General features: G+C 42.7%; 1 non-coding gene across 1 annotated transcript; it reads left to right on the top strand.

The window, feature by feature from the left end:
* Positions 1-6,093: 6,093 nt before the first annotated feature.
* On the top strand, positions 6,094-6,165 carry trnam-cau (transfer RNA methionine (anticodon CAU)). Its single transcript has one exon. It is a non-coding gene; the product is annotated as a tRNA-Met (tRNA).
* The last annotated feature ends 11,278 nt before the right edge of the window (positions 6,166-17,443 follow it).

Here is a 17,443-nt window from a genome sequence, read left to right as displayed (position 1 = left end):
TGTGAATATATGGTTTTGGTGACCTATTGGCTCATAACACACAAAATTAACTTACAGCCCTGGTACGTTTTGATTGTGGGAGGAAACTGGAGCACCAGATAGATCCCTACACAGACATGGGGAGAACGTACAAACATGTTACAGAGAGTGGCAATTAGGAACCCATGCCCAGTCTCTGCCGCTCTAAGAATGTTACACTAACTGCTGCGCTAAACGTTCCACTCCAGTCCATATGAACCCAGTCCGTATACAATCAACCCAATCTCATCCAGGAACCTGTCCAAACTTTTATTAAATATTAAAATCAAGCCGGCATTAACCACTTCACCTGGCAGCTCGTTCCACACTCCCACCCCTCTATGCTGGATGATGTTCCCCAGAATGTTCCCTTTCAACACTTCACCTTTCACCCATGACCCCTGCTCTCTGGTTCTTGTGTCACCTACGCTCAATGGATAAAAAGCCTGCTTGCATTTATTGCATCTGAACCACTCATAATTATGTGTCCATGTAAGCAGAGTGGCGCAGCGGAAGCGTGCAGGGCCCATAACCCAGAGGTCGATGGATGGAAACCATCCTCTGCTAGATATACTTTGGAACCCACGGTTGGTGTAGTAGTTGGCATCCTCTTTTACAGCGCCAGAAATTGGGCCCAGGGTTCAAATCAAGCGCTGTCTGTAAGAAGTTTACACCTTCTCCCCGTATCTGTGCGAGTTTTCCCCCTGGGGCTCCGGTTTCAAAACGTTAAATTGTGTGGCACAGATTCGTGGGCCGAAAGGGCCTGTTACCGCACTGTACGTTTCAGTCTATCAGCCTGAATCGTCGACTGCCTTTTACTTCCGATGGAGGCTGCGGGACCTGCTGGGTTTCCCCAGTGTGTGGAGGGTCACTGTCGTCTCAACCTTTGGTGGAGTTCTGCTCCCCCTACGGGGCGGATACGGTACTGCAGGGCCACAGCTGATTGAAAGGTTGAACCAGATTAGTTGTTTCTAAGTTAAATTTTATATTTAACTATTTACATTTAGACAAACAGCTCGGTAACTGGCCCTTTCGACCCCTGAGCCCGTGTCTCACAATTACACCTGTTACAGGATACGTTAGAATAATTAAGACTAAAATACGTCTTTAATAGAGATTGTGGAAGTTTGGTTAAAGTTACTCCACAAACTGAGAAACAAAAGACATCACATTTAAAATGCAACAGCTTTGTTGAAGTGGGACATTAGCTGCTTTCAGGTGGAATCGCCTGCGGAATGCGGCTCCAGAGCAGGCTGCAAGGGTTTGTGAAGAGACATTTGGGTGGCAGCGCTGCAGGAGGTGATCTGCAATCTGAAAGATCTGAAATGGGGAGAGGGTCCACCGTGGAAACAGGCCCTTAAGATTTATGGTTAGACTTACATGCAAGATGTCACATACAACCCTCAGATTCTTTTGCCTGTGGGCGAGGCAGAGTGACCACGTATTGGTAATGCTAAAGAGAAACAACTCAGCGTAGGCATGGAAACAAATAAAGAACCACTGGAAACAAACAGTGTAAAACAGATTCTGATTTATTGTCATGTACACACATGGCATCACATCAAAACCTGAGATTCATTTTATCTATGGGCCAGACACAATTTCCACTTATTAATGGTCCAAAAATACTGTACACAACGTACACGTGAAAAGCTAATCAAGATCTGTAAAATGGGTTTGTTGTTGGATGGTGGAGGGGTAGCAGCTGTTCCTGAACTTCGTGATGCGAGTCTTGCGGAAACTCTAGCTCTTTCCTGATGGTAGCAACGAGAACAGAGAGGTGCAGAATGTTGTGAATCCTTGATGATCGCTGCTGCTCTCCGACGGCAGCGTTCCCTGAAGATGTTTTCAGTGGTGAGGAGGGTTTTACCTGTGATGTCCTGGGCTGTGTCCTCTACATTTGACAGGGCTTTACATTCAGAGGTGTTGGCGTCCCCGTACCAGACCGTGATGCACACATTCCACCACACATCACAGAACAATACAGCGCAGCCCTTTCATCCCTCAAAGATGTGCTGACCTATATATTCCTACCTAATAAAGTACTAAACCCTCCCTACACTCTTTGCCTGCCTCCTGACATTTCGGGGTGACTGCCTCCCTGAAGCTCCTATCACAACTTTTGCCTCCATTAAAATCCGACTCCAGCTCTAGGTCCCTACGTCAGTTCGTCAGGAACTGCAGCCTGATGCACCTTTTACAGGTATTGTCATCAGGAACAAATTTGCTATCCCTGACTTCCCACATCCTACAACCAGAGCAATGGACGGCCCTAAACACTGCTCCATTACCGACTCCAAAGTTCATTAAATTTCTCAAAGAAAGTCACCTCTCCAGGAGCAAGCTCTTCCTCAGCCTTGAGGGGTTTACAAATTGGATTGTAACACAAGTTTAACCTGCCAGTTTGGCAGGTTTTCTGCCTGTGTGCAGGATAATTTGTGGGTGGAATTATAAAAACTGCACAGAAAATGACATCCATGCTTGCGGGGCCTCCAGTGATGTGGTTAGTGCGTGGCATGTCACTGGCCAAGCCTTAAAAAAGGGGTATGCGCCCCTAAATTGCCCCTTCGGTTACGTGGTGAGTGATGTGTCATGCACTCGCCGTGCCACCTGAGGTCCCACAGTGAATCCCCTGTTCCTTGCGTTGACCTCCAAAACATAAGTGGTCTGGGTGGGTGCAGAATCGGGACGGAATGGAGGGCTGTTGGGACTAGGACAATCTTGGAGTTGGAACGCTGTCAGAGCTGGAAGATGAACACAGAATCAGGCCCAAATGGCAACTCTGTCGATGGCGGGGAAGAACGCTGTCAGGGCCAGGGGTGAGAATGGTGTCTGGGCTAGGGGGTGGCACAGCTATTGGGCCAACAGACAAAGGTTGTTGGACTGGTGGTGAGTAGAGTGGGTTGTCGGGGGAGGATAGTGCGCCAGTGGGGAATGGTGTTGTGGGAGGTGCAATGGCTGATTTCTTACTCATAATCCACAAAGCTCCAGGTACCGCTCTGACTTTCCTGTTCCGTGGAAGATTATGGGTAAGTATGTAAGCATTTTATGTGCAGTTTTTGGTTTAAATTCTAACCACCAATTGGCCTGTACACAGGTAGAAAGCCTACCAAATTGGCAGGTTAAACTCGCATTACAATCTAATTTGTAAACTCCTACTGTATAACCCTGACTTGATTTTAAAGACACTTACCCTCAGCCCATCTCACTCACCTCTCTCATGCTCCTCTTAGTCAGACAATGGCCCCGAGAAGACTGCATCTGTAGAAATTTGCCAGGGTTTCTGGTATCATTCCAATCCTCCGCAAACTCTCTGAACCTTTGGGGTCCAGGTGATCCAGGGCTGCTACAATTGACGGCTGTTTGAAACAGGAGGATGCCATGTCCTGCTGGAGTGAGATGTTGAAGATTTCTGTGAATTACGTTGGCAAGTTTTTCTGCACAGAGTTTAATCTCTATAGAAAACCACGGCTCCCATAAACATGTTGTAGAGCTCGTCGAAAGAACCAAAGACTTGTTGATCCAAACCAAGCCTTTTATTAGCAAAAGACAGGAGCTCTTCACAGGTGGCCGACCAGTCCGGAATGATCCGACCTGGCTAGGGACACAGCCTTTTACGGCCCAGACAGTAGGTGTGGCTTAGCTCTCAGCCAATCGCTGTAAGCACAGTCTAAATATTGTAACTATATACACTATGTACATTGGTGATAGATCTGTACTATCACACATGTGGCCTTGCCTTTTGTCCTGACAGGAATATAAAGATCCTACACTCTCAATATCTCACCATTAAAAGCTCCCCAATTCTCCACAACACCCTTTCCAGAAAGAAAAAATAGCCGAAACTACTCCCTGCAAATCACTTCTCATCTCTTCAAATCTGGCTTTCCACCACTCAAAGACTTTCATCTTTGGACCAGACCTATCCCTTTCCCAAATTTAGCTGAAACTAATTGAGATATGATCACTGGATCCTCCATGCTCTCCAACACACACCTCCATCACCTCTGCTATTTCATTCCCCAACAGAAGTTCTAACATTACCCACAAGAGAGTGGGTATTGATGCAAAATGCAATCCCGCACTCATATACAAACTATAAGCCATTCAGCCCACTCACAGTCTGTGACCTCGAATCTATGTTGAGATAATTGAAAACCCCAACTAACACCACCCCGTCCTAACTGCACATCTCAGCTATTTCCCTACACATTTGCTCTTCTAGTTCCCTCTCCATTTGGGGGTCTATAATACACCCCTATAAGCGTAATCTCACCTCATTTCCACCCACACTGCCTCCATTGACAAGCCCTCCAATCTATCATGCCTCAGTACTACTGTAATATCCTCCTTGTTAGGTAATGCCACACCCCCTTACCCCTTCAATTCGATCACACCTAAAGCAGTGAAATCCCAGAATATTTAACTGCCAGTTACATCCCTCCTTCAGCCACGTCTCACTAATCAGGACATCCTACTGCCAAGTGTCTAACCACACCATCAGCTCATCCCCCTTACAACACTCCTTGCATTGAAGTCAATGCATCACAGTGACATCCCACATCTTCCCTTCTGACTGTCCCCCACTTTGCCATCCACACTATTATTTTGTTAAAAACTTCCATTCCCCATCAAAACATGTTGCCCTTTCCTTCTCAATCAAATGCTGTTCTACCCCAAAATTTTGTGAATAAGCCTCTTGCCTTCGCCTACAATACCTCTCTCTTCTGTCCTTCCTTATGTGGACCCCTTTCCCCAACCATATTAGTTTAAAGCCGCTCCCCGGTAGTACTAGCAATCACCCACACCAGGATACTGTGACCTCTGGGATTCAGATGTAACCCGTCCTTTCTGTATAGATCCCATCTATCCCAAAAAAGGTCCCAGTTATCCAAGAACCTGTATCCCTGACTTCTACTCCACCACTTTAACCACACATTCAGCCTCCACCTGATTCTATTTCAGCCCTCACTATCACGTGGCACAGGAGGTAATCCGGCGATTACTCCCTTTACGGTCCTTCTTCTGAGGTCAATACATAACTCCCTATCTTCATCCTTTCGGACCACATCTTCCTTCCTCCCAATGACGTTGGTACCAACATGTACCACAACCTCTGGTTCTTCACCTTCTATTTCAGGATTTCTAAAAACAAGAGTAGATATATCCCAGACTCTGGCACAAGGGAGGCAAACCACCATTCGGTTTTCCATGACGTCCCACATCTGACATTGTGTGCCAGAGGTACAACCACTGCTGCCTTCCTTAGCCTGACTGTTCCCCCCCCTCCCCCAACAGTGCTCAAGGAGGAGTACTACAGACTCAGGTGCTCTCTCTTGAACCTGACTATTCCATTCCTCCTCCAAACAGTAACCCATCGCCTCTCTTCCTGGGGCCCTGGTGAGACCACCTGACTATAACCCTTATCTATGACAGCCTCCCTCTCCCTGACCAGAGTGAGGTCATCAAGCTGCAGATCCAGTTCCCTGACTCAGTCCCTACGACGCTGCATCTCAGTACACCTTGTGCAGACCTGAATGTCCAGGGGTCTAGAAAACTCAATGAATTCCCACATCTGACACCGTGAGCAGCAAACTGTTCTCACACTCATCCCACCTCTTCTTCACTCACCTTACAAGAGATAAATAAACAGATCTATTAAATTAAATGTGTCCGTCCTACCTTAGTCCTGATCTGCTTGTCCTCAGCCGATACTCACCGAAGTCTCCGGCAGCAGGTCCATTCCACGTCCGGCAGGATGTCCATATCACATCTGGCAGGAGACCAATACCACATCCAGCAGGAGATCCAATCCACATCCGTCAGGAGGTCCATACCACATCCGGCAGGAGGTCCAAAGACAAAATCAAGTAATCTTTCACCACTTCGGCTGGCAGCTCGTTCCACACTCCCACCAGTCTCTGTGTGAAGAAGTTCCCCTGAATGTTCCCTTTCAACATTTCACATTTCACTCTTGACCCATGTCCTCTGGTCCTTGTCTCATCTAAATTCAGTGGATAAAAAGCATGCTTGGATTTATTCCATCTACACCACACATAATTCTACATCCATGTGAGCAGGGTGGCGCAGCGGAAGCGTGCTGGGCCCATAACCCAGAGGTCGATGGATCGAAACCATCCTCTGCTAGATATTCTTTGGGAGTAGTGGTTCACACAACTCTTTTACATCGCCAGTGATCGGGCCCAGGATTCGAATCACACGCTGTCTGTAAGGAGTTTGTATGTTCTCGCTGTGTCTGAGTGGGTTTTCCCCAGGGGCTCTGGTTCCTTCCCACCATTCGAAACATATTGGGGATGTAGGTTATTTGGGTGTAAATTTCATCAGATGCAAGGATCGACAATGAGATAGACAACAGACTCGCCAAGGCAAATAGCGCCTATGGAAGACTACACAAAAGAGTCTGGAAAAACAACCAACTGAAAAACCTCACAAAGATAAGCGTATACAGAGCCGTTGTCATATCCACACTCCTGTTCGGCTCCGAATCATGGGTCCTCTACCGGCACCACCTACGGCTCCTAGAACGCTTCCACCAGCGTTGTCTCCGCTCCATCCTCAACATCCATTGGAGCGCTTACACCCCTAACGTCGAAGTACTCGAGATGGCAGAGGTCGACAGCATCGAGTCCACGCTTATGAAGATCCAGCTGCGCTGGATGGGTCACGTCTCCAGAATGGAGGACCATCGCCTTCCCAAGATCGTATTATATGGCGAGCTCTCCACTGGCCACCGTGACAGAGGTGCACCAAAGAAAAGGTACAAGGACTGCCTAAAGAAATCTCTTGGTGCCTGCCACATTGACCACCGCCAGTGGGCTGATAACGCCTCAAACCGTGCATCTTGGCGCCTCACAGTTTGGCGGGCAGCAACCTCCTTTGAAGAAGACCGCAGAGCCCACCTCACTGACAAAAGGCAAAGGAGGAAAAACCCAACACCCATCCCCAACCAACCAATTTTCCCCTGCAACCGCTGCAATCGTGTCTGCCTGTCCCGCATCGGACTTGTCAGCCACAAACGAGTCTGCAGCTGACGTGGACTTTTTACCCCCTCCATAAATCTTCGTCCGCGAAGCCAAGCCAAAGAAAAAGAAAAAGAAAAAAAAAAGAGATGGCACAGACTCGTGGACCAAAATGGCCTTTTACTGCGCTGTACGTCTAAATCTATCAGCCTGAATCGTCGACAGCCTTTTACTTCCGATGGAGGCTGCGGGACCTGCTGGATTTCCCCAGTGTGGGGAGGGTTACTGTAGTGTAAACCTTTGGTGGAGTTCTGCTCCCCCTACTGTGCTGGTATGGTACTGTTACGAGCCCAAAGGACACCAAAACCCAGCAGCAATAGACATTCACCAAGCCATTCTGGAGACGTGACCCATCCAGCGCAGCTGGATCTTCAGCAGCGTGGACTCGATGCTGTCGACCTCTGCCATCTCGAGTACCTCGACGTTAGGGGTGTGAGCGCTCCAATGGATGTTGAGGATGGAGCGGAGACAACGCTGGTGGAAGCGTTCTAGGAGCCGTAGGTGGTGCCGGTAGAGGACCCATGATTCGGAGCCGAACAGGAGTGTGGGTATGACAACGGCTCTGTATACGCTTATCTTTGTGAGGTTTTTCAGTTGGTTGTTTTTCCAGACTCTTTTGTGTAGTCTTCCAAAGGCGCTATTTGCCTTGGCGAGTCTGTTGTCTATCTCATTGTCGATCCTTGCATCTGATGAAATGGTGCAGCCGAGATAGGTAAACTGGTTGACCGTTTTGAGTTTTGTGTGCCCGATGGAGATGTGGGGTGGCTGGTAATCATGGTGGGGAGCTGGCTGATGGAGGACCTCAGTTTTCTTCAGGCTGACTTCCAGGCCAAACATTTTGGCAGTTTCCGCAAAGCAGGACGTCAAGCGCTGAAGAGCTGGCTCTGAATGGGCAACTAAAGCGGCATCGTCTGCAAAGAGTAGTTCACGGACAAGTTTCTCTTGTGTCTTGGTGTGAGCTTGCAGGCGCCTCAGATTGAAGAGACTGCCATCCGTGCGGTACCGGATGTAAACAGCGTCTTCATTGTTGGGGTCTTTCATGGCTTGGTTCAGCATCATGCTGAAGAAGATTGAAAAGAGGGTTGGTGCGAGAACACAGCCTTGCTTCACGCCATTGTTAATGGAGAAGGGTTCAGAGAGCTCATTGCTGTATCTGACCCGACCTTGTTGGTGTTCGTGCAATTGGATAATCATGTTGAGGAATTTTGGGGGACATCCGATGCGCTCTAGTATTTGCCAAAGCCCTTTCCTGCTCACGGTGTCGAAGGCTTTGGTGAGGTCAACAAAGGTGATGTAGAGTCCTTTGTTTTGTTCTCTGCATTTTTCTTGGAGCTGTCTGTACTCTATACCAACCCAAATTAACGGCCTTCTAATTCTAACCGCACGTGTATGTAATGTGTGTGTAAATTCAAGAAAAGTTCTTTGGTTCACAGTTCAATCTCACTTCTCCTTCTTCCCAGTTCTCTGGATGCAGTCAATTCTTATACTGTGCACAGAATTTAACATGTATAATGTTCACCAGGCTTTAGTGCTTGAAAGGTAAATGTTTACCGCTCAGGAAGATTCTGGTAGGGTTTGCAGAGAGATTTGTTGCTCCAGGATTTCCACAACTGAGGTACCACCATTAGTCACCTCAATGTCTCGCTGATCAAACTTTCCCCATCAGGGTTTTCCAGATGGTAACTTCTTTCTTCAAGCTACCACAGAGTTCCATTCCTCTTATTCGAAGAGAAACATCAGACAGATCGCACTTCCAGCCATCTACTGCTTTGGAACTTTGTTTCCAACCAGCTCTTCCTGGCTTGCACTGTTAAGCTGCTTTAGTGCCAAACACACTAACTGGGAGAGCTTCTCTTCTCTCTCACTCTCTCTCCCACTGAAACTTCCAGCAAAACCATGTGATTTACTCACTTGCAAAAACCTCCACCTTCTTCAGCAAACAACAGGAGTTCTTTCTTCTGCTCAAGCTGTTGTTAAATAAACAAAACCCAGGAGTGACCTTCCTATAAGCACCCTGCAGAAAGTTACTTGTAGCCAGTTTGTCTCCAGTCCATTCATTTTATGATGTCAATTCAATTAACACTTACTTGTGAAAGGTGGTCACATTCTCCAAAGATTCTCAGTAATTCTTCAGTCTTTCAAATAAGATCTGTTTTAAAATGTGTATATGTATGTAACCTACTCTAAATTTTACCAAATTCTCCCCAAATATTACCAAATTCTCCCAAATTATAAATCAATTACAGGATTAATTTAGGTTAAATTAAGAGAAATAAGTTTTAGATGGATATTGCTATTATTTTATATTTAAAAAAAATTCCAAGCAACTTTTATTCAAAGCACATTGTCTTGGTGAATTTCTATTGCTGTGGGGTTTTGGGCTCCTCTGGGCTCATAACACACCAAATAAACCTGCATCCCTCGTACGTTTTGAATAATGGGAGGAAACCAACATAGACACGGGGAGAATGTACAAACACCTTAGAGACAGCGGCGATTCGAACCCCGGTCCCAGTCACTGGGGCTGTAAGAGTGTTGCACTAACCGCTACGCTAAATGTGCCACCCTTTCCATATGAACCTAGTCCATATCCCTCCAGCCCCCTCTCATCCAGGGGGACCTGTCCAAATTTTTATTAAATGACAAAATCAAGTCGTCATTCACCATTTCAGCTGGCAGGTTGTTCCACATTCCTACCACTCTCTGCGGGAAGAAGTTCCCCCGAATGTTCCCTTTCAACATTTCACCTTTCATCCTTGACTCAGGCCCTCTGGTCCTTGTCTCATCTAAATTCAGTGGATAAAAAGCCTGCTTGCATTTATTCCATCTACACCGCTCATAATTCTGCATCTATGTAAACAGAGTGGCGCAGCGGAAATGTGCTGGGTCCATAACCCAGAGGTCAATGGATTGAAACCATTCTTTGGGTGTAATGGTTAGCGCAACTCTTTTACAACCCCAGCGAATGGGCCTGGAGTTCAAATCACACACTGTCTGTAAGGAGTTTGTACATTCTCCCCGTATCTGAGTGGGTTTTCCCCAGGGGCTCTGGTTCCTTCCCACCATTCGAAACGTACTGGGGGTGTAGGTTAATTGGGTGTAAATTGGGTGGCACAGAATTGTGGACCGAAATGGCCTGTTTCCATGCTGTATGTCTAATCTATCAGCCTGAATTGTCGACTGCCTTTTACTTCCAATGGAGGCTGCGGGACATGCTGGGTTTCCCCAGTGTGGGGATGGCCACTGTAATGTAAACCTTTAGTGGAGTGATGCCTCCCCCTACTGGGCTGTTACAGTACTGCAGGGCCATGGCTGATTGAAAGGTTGAACCAAATTGGTTGTTTTCAAGTTAAATTTTATATTTAAATATTTACATTGAGACATACAGCCCATTAACAGGCCCTTCAGATCCAAGAATGCAAAAAAATACTTTGCATTTCAAATGCAACAGCTTTGCTGAAGTCAGACATTGTGTCACCAGTGACTTTGCAGAGACAATGGAACTCCCTGGAGAGAACTTTAACAGGAGGGGCAAATGGAACATAATGTTGATCATGTCCAGGCTCAGATACTGATAATATCCTTCAAAAATTGGTTTTGACCCTATAACAGGTCACTTGATTTTTACAAGCAGAGAGAAAAAAACAATGGGCAGTTTCTCTTTGGGGGAGAGAGAGAAAGAGTGAGAGAGAGAGAGAGAGAGAGGGGAAGTGGTCAGTTCTATAGTATCAGTTGAGGCTGCAAAATGATAAGCTGGCAGCTTGTTGAAAAACCCCATTTTAAAGACGGGTTGTGAGTTCTGAGTTCAGTCTGTTGAAAACCCTTGGAGTCTTTACAAGACTCTGTGATGACCTGAAAAAAGAGATTATCATTTGCAAAACCCATAATTAGGCAAGTTTTTTCGGAAAGACATTGACGTGGCTGATTGGAGGAAATCAGTTTGGGTGTGTCCAACGAGCAAAAAATCTCTCTCCAAAACCAACAAGAACCTTCCTGAATGGTAACCACTTACCTTTAAGCACCAGAACCTGGTGGAAATTATAAATTAAAAATTAAGAATTGCCTAATACCAGTGAACATGGCGAAGTGAAAAGTGAATCATTGGACAGTGAACCAGAGAACTTTCCTGAACATGTACTGTTATGAGCCCAAAGAACCCCAAAACCCATCAGCAATAGACATTAACCAAGGCAAGTAGTTACTTAAACAAAAGTTGTTTTTAATTAACTTTAAACATGAAAACAGAATCAAACTTAAACTTATCTCTATACTTAACTAACCAAAATTAACCCCCTTCTAATTCTAAGTGCACATGTATGCAATATGTGTGTAAATTTAAGAAAAATTCTTTGGTTCACAGTTCAATCTGACTTCTCATTCTTCCAGTTCTCATTCCTCCACGTTCACTGATTGCAGGCAATTCTTATACTGTCCACAGAATTTAACATGGATAAAGTTCACCAGGCATTGGTGCTCAAAAGCTAAATGTTTACTGCTCAGGAAGGTTCTTGTAGGGTCTGCAGTGAGAGATATTTGTTGTTCCAGTATGTCCACAACTGAGGTACCATCATTAGTCACCTCAATATCTCGCTGATGAAACATGCCTCTTCAGGGTTCTCCAGATGATCACTATTTTTTTTCAGGCTATCACAATGTTCCTTTCTGATCCACTTATTCCAAGAGAAACATCAGACAGATACCACTTCCAGCCATCCACTTTCAACAAGCTTCCTGGATTGCACTGTTTAGTTGCTTTCGGTGTCAGATACACTAGCTGAGAGAGCTTGTCTCCTCTCCCTCTCTCTCCAAATGCCAACTGCCAGAAAGCCCTTGTGACTCTTTCACTTGTAAAAAAACCCACCTCTTTAGCAAACAACAGCAGTCATCCTTCTGATCCCATCTGTTGTCTTAGATAAACAAAACTTCTCATTGACCTTTCTGTGAGCACACTTTTGGTCTTCATTAAAGTCCCTCTGCTACTTCCTCTGGTTCCATACACACTTTCCCACTGTCACTCTTGATAGGGCCTATTCTTTCATGGTTCATCTTCTTGCTCGTCACATATTTGTAGAATACCTTGATGATGCCGTTCGAACAGTTCAAAAACATATGTCACCTTTGAACAAATCTGCTCATACACCCCCACCTCTCTACGCCACTGTGTCAGCTTAGTCAAGGCATGGTTCGGCATGCACAGTGTGGGGAAGGAGCTGAATCAAATGCTTGGAATCAGAATTTATCGACATGGATATGTGTCACGGATTTTGTTGAAACTGGTGTGATAGTACAGATCTATCACCAATGTATATAGTGTATATAGTTACAGTATCTTGACTGTCCTTACAGCGATTGGCTGAGAGCTTAGCCACACCTACTGTCTGGGCCTTAAAGGGTTGTGTCCCTAGCCAGGTCGGATCATTCCAGACTGGTCGGCCACCTGTGAAGAGCTCCTGTCTTTTGCTAATAAAAGCCTTGGTTTGGATCAACAAGTCTTTGATTCTTTCGACGAGCTCGACAACTGGATAAAATTAATATGGACTTCTGTGGCTGTCGTTAACTTCAATTCTTTCCCCCATCACCTTCCCCCAAATCTGTTCCTCTCCCCTTTCCTGTTCTCCTTTCATCCAGACGTGCAAAATGCTCACCTCTCCCCTTATCACATCCAATGAACACCCTCGTGTTGGTCTGGATTCCTCCCCCAGCCGGCACCGTCTGAAATCTGACACTTTCTCACATTCCTCACCACTGCTAACGCTAAATCTCAAAAAAAGCTCAAGAAATTTATCCAATTTATAAAATGAACCCAATTCACTAATATCACCGAATAAAAAATTTTTGGATCTAAAGAAAATAAGATTTTCAAAATAATTTGTAAACAATCTCTTAACCCGAGACCAAAAAGATCTAACCTTATCACAAGACCACACTGAATGTAGAAACGTACCTTTCTGATCATTTCCACGAAAACACAAACCGGAAACACTCAAATTATATCTTTTCAAATGCTCCGGAGTCAAATACAATTGATGTATATAATTTTAAGTTACAAGCCTTTATCGAGTATTTATAATTTTTGTCATATTATCCCTGCAAATATTTTTCCAATAAATCCTTATCAAAATCAACTCCCCTTTAAGCCATGATTTATGCAAATCAATTTTAGGCATTTTCTGTTGCAATAATTTATACATTTCTGAAATAAAACCTTTCTTCCCTCCATCACGAACAAGCATTTCAAATTTCGACTCCTTCGGTAAATGCAAATGCCTCCCAAAATAATCCTAAAACATTGATTTAATTTGGTAATAACAAAAAAAGAATATGAGCTGGTATTTTATATTTTTCCTTCAAATGATAAAAAACGACTCAATTCATAACCATCATTTAGCATCTTAATCCCTTTCTGATTCCAAATCTTAAGATGATTATTAACCATAAAAAGAAAACATGTACTCTGATACAAAGGAGTATATCTAGATAATTTACCTTGATTACCAATTTATTTATTTATCCCTTCCCAAATATCTATCAAATTAGATAAAATAAACAATTTATAAGAACTTATTAATTTAATCTATTCTATCTTCAGCAAGTCTATTTATTTCTATATCTGCCCAAGTCAAAAGACTATCCAAATCAAATATTCTATTAACATTTTATAATTGAACAGCCTTAAAATAATTTTTAAAATTTGCAAGTTTCAAACCAACTAACTCATATTTCCATGTTAATTTATGCATAAAAAAGGAGTCACGTGATGGAGTAGTGGCCGGACGGTGAACTCCAGCCCTCTCCAGAAAAGTCAAAAAAAACAAAGGAAAACACAAAGGCACAGAAATAAAAGTTAAAGAAAAGTGAGTATAAAGGTGGAAAGAAGATGGCGACAAAAAAAGAAAAATCGAAAGCAACGGTAAGAAGAGAGGAAGAGAAGACAACGGAGGAAGAAGGAGAAGGCCTTACCTGTTCGAAGAGGCCCGCTGCGTAGAGAGAAACCCGCTCCCTCAGGTCGGTAAATAATGGACTACAAAAATGGCTCGTTGAGCCGAGTAAAAGTGCGCAACCGCGCATGAAAAAAAACACACCGACGGGAGGGGTGACCAGCTGGGGAGTCGACCTCCACAGCCGGCAACGACAGCTGCAGAACACCTGCAGCAAGAGGAGAACACAGAAGACAACGAAAACAAGAAACAAGAGAAGAAAAGGGCAACAAAGAAACAACAGATGGCCAACCCAGAGGAAGAAGAAGAGGAAGAGTACAGTGAAATAGAAGAAGAAGGGAAAGGCAAGATAAAGGATATACTTGCTCTTATTAAAGGATACATGGAGTCATTTAAAGAATGGCAAACACAGGAATTTAAGGATTTAAGAAAAAGAATAAACAACACAGAAGAGAAAATAAATAAAATGGAGATGACCTTAACAGAAATGGGAAAGAAAATGGACAAGATGGAAGAGCGGGCAGTAGCAGCAGAAATGGAGGTAGAGGACGTAAAAAAGAAATTAGAGGAATCTAATAAAAAAGTTATAGAGACACAAGAACTGTTAGCTCAGAAAATAGATATAATGGAAAATTATAACAGAAGAAATAACATAAAGATAGTGGGCCTTAAGGAAGATGAAGAAGGCAAGAATATGAGAGAGTTTATAAAAGAATGGGTCCCCAGGATCCTAGGATGTCCAGAACTACAGCAAGAAATGGAAATAGAGGCACATAGAGCATTGGCCTTTAAACCACAACCACAACAAAAACCAAGATCTATTTTAGTAAAATTCCTAAGATATACTACAAGAGAAAAGGTACTGGAGAAGACAATGGAAAAAGTAAGAGAGGGCAACAAACCACTGGAGTATAAAGGGCAAAAAATCTTCATTTATCCAGATATAAGTTTTGAACTCCTAAAGAAAAGAGTTCAATACAGCAAAGGCGATTTTATGGAAGAAAGGGTATAAATTTATACTAAAGCATCCAGCGGTATTGAAAATATTTATTCCAGGACAACAAAACAGACTATTCTCGGATCCAGAAGAAGCACGAAAATTTGCAGAACAATTACAAAATAGACTGAGGGATGAAGACGTGTAATGAGAGTAAAAATGACCACGATTTATATGTATGTGGGTAAAGAGGTATAAGTGTGTATATGTATAATGTGCATACGTGAATGTATCCGTATTTAGAGGAAAATATAGATAGTATAGACAAGAATTAATAAGGGAAGGAAATGGAATAGAGGGAATAAGGAGGGAACTAAAAGAGTGACCTTTGTTACATATGAAAAGTGAAATCTTTTCTGGGGGGGGCTGGATGGGGGGAAATAGCGGTCACTGCAAAATCAGCTGACGCTTGCGAGTGAATTCGCAAACCCAAATGGAGAGGGGAGATGTGGTTGTCCGACAAGGGATAAAGGACAACTCAAGAGGGGAAGGGGAGATTGGGGCTAAAGAAGTTTTAAATAGGAGAATAAGGAAAATGTTTGATGTTTTAGGAATGTTGTCTTATAAAGGGTTTAAAATAAGAAAACAGAAATGGAAAAGGAGGAAAGGTAATGATAGAAAAACGGAAAGGGAAGATAAACAAAGTATAAAATGGCTACGTTGAACTATATGACTTTAAATATTAATGGAATACATAACCAAATTAAAAGGAAGAAACTGCTAAATTTACTGAAAAAAGAAAAAATTGATATAGCATTTGTGCAAGAAACACACTTAACTGAATTGGAGCACAAGAAATTAAAGAGAGATTGGGTAGGACATGTAACAGCAGCATCGTATAATTCAAAAGCAAGAGGAGTGGCTATATTAATTAGTAAAAATGTGCCATTTAAAATAGAAGAGGAAATAATAGATCCAGCAGGGAGATATGTAATGATAAAATGTCAGATATATTCGGAGTTTTGTAATCTACTCAATGTATATTCACCTAACGAAGAAGATCAAAAGTTTATGCAAGATATCTTTTTGAAGGTAGCAAATACGCAAGGGAACATATTAATAGGAGGGGATTTCAACCTGAATTTGGATTCAAATATGGACAAAACTGGGAAAAAAATTAACAGAAAGAACAAAGTAACCAAATTTATAATTAAATCGATGGAAGAAATGCAACTTTTGGATATATGGAGGAAACAACACCCAAAGGAAAAGGAATATTCATATTACTCGGCTAGACATAAAACATACTCAAGAATAGACCTATTTTTGTTATCAGCTCGTATGCAAGATAGAGTAAGAAAAACAGAATATAAAGCTAGAATACTATCGGACCATTCACCCTTAATATTGACAGTAAAGCTAGAGGACATCCCTCCAAGAATGTATAGATGGAGATTAAACCCCATGTTACTTAAAAGACAGGATTTTAGAGAATTCATTGAAAAACAAATAAAAATGTATTTTGAAATAAATACGGAATCAATGAAAGATAAGTTTATACTATGGGACGCAATGAAAGCGTTCATTAGAGGGCAAATAATAAGTTATGTAACCAAGATGAAGAAGGACTATAATCAGGAAACAGAGCAGTTGGAAAGGGAAATAGTAAATATAGAAAAAAAATTAGCAATGAAGGAAGATACAACTAAAAGAAGAGAATTGGCGGATAAAAAAATAAAATATGAAACACTACAAACATATCAGGTGGAGAAGAACATAATGAAGACAAAACAGAAATATTATGAACTGGGTGAAAAAACGCACAAAATCCTAGCATGGCAGCTAAGACAGAACAAGCTAAGAAAATGGTATTGGCATCAAGGAAAAAAGACAAACAAATTACATATAATCCAAAAGAAATTAAGGAAAACTTTAGAGAATTCTATGAACAATTATACCGAACTGAAAACGAAGGGAAAGAAGGTAAAATAGATGAATTTCTGACTAAAATTGAACTACCAAAACTACAAATAGAGGAACAAAATAAATTAACAGAACCATTTGGAATAGTAGAAATACAAGAGATAATAAAAAAATTACCAAATAATAAGACACCAGGAGAGGATGGATTCCCAATAGAATTCTACAAAACATTTAAAGACTTATTAATTCCGCCCCTCCTGGATGTAATCAACCAGATTGATGAAACACAAAGCTTACCAGATTCATGTAAAACACCAATAATTACAGTAATACTAAAGCAAGGGAAAGATCCACTCTCACCAGCGTCATATAGACCAATATCTTTACTAAACACAGATTATAAGATAATAGCTAAACTATTAGCAAACAGATTAGCAGAGCATGTACCGAAAATGGTAAATTTAGACCAAACTGGATTTATCAAAAAAAGACGCACAACAGACAATATTTGTAAATTTATTAACTTAATTCATGCAGTAGAAGGAAATAAAGCACCATAATTTATGCATAAAAACTCATGCTAATTT

Source organism: Narcine bancroftii, chromosome 4 (genome assembly GCF_036971445.1).
Source record: "Narcine bancroftii isolate sNarBan1 chromosome 4, sNarBan1.hap1, whole genome shotgun sequence".
Taxonomy (NCBI): domain Eukaryota; kingdom Metazoa; phylum Chordata; class Chondrichthyes; order Torpediniformes; family Narcinidae; genus Narcine; species Narcine bancroftii.
The sequence above is the reverse complement of the archived record's forward strand: the minus strand, read 5'-3'. Positions and strand labels throughout refer to the sequence as shown.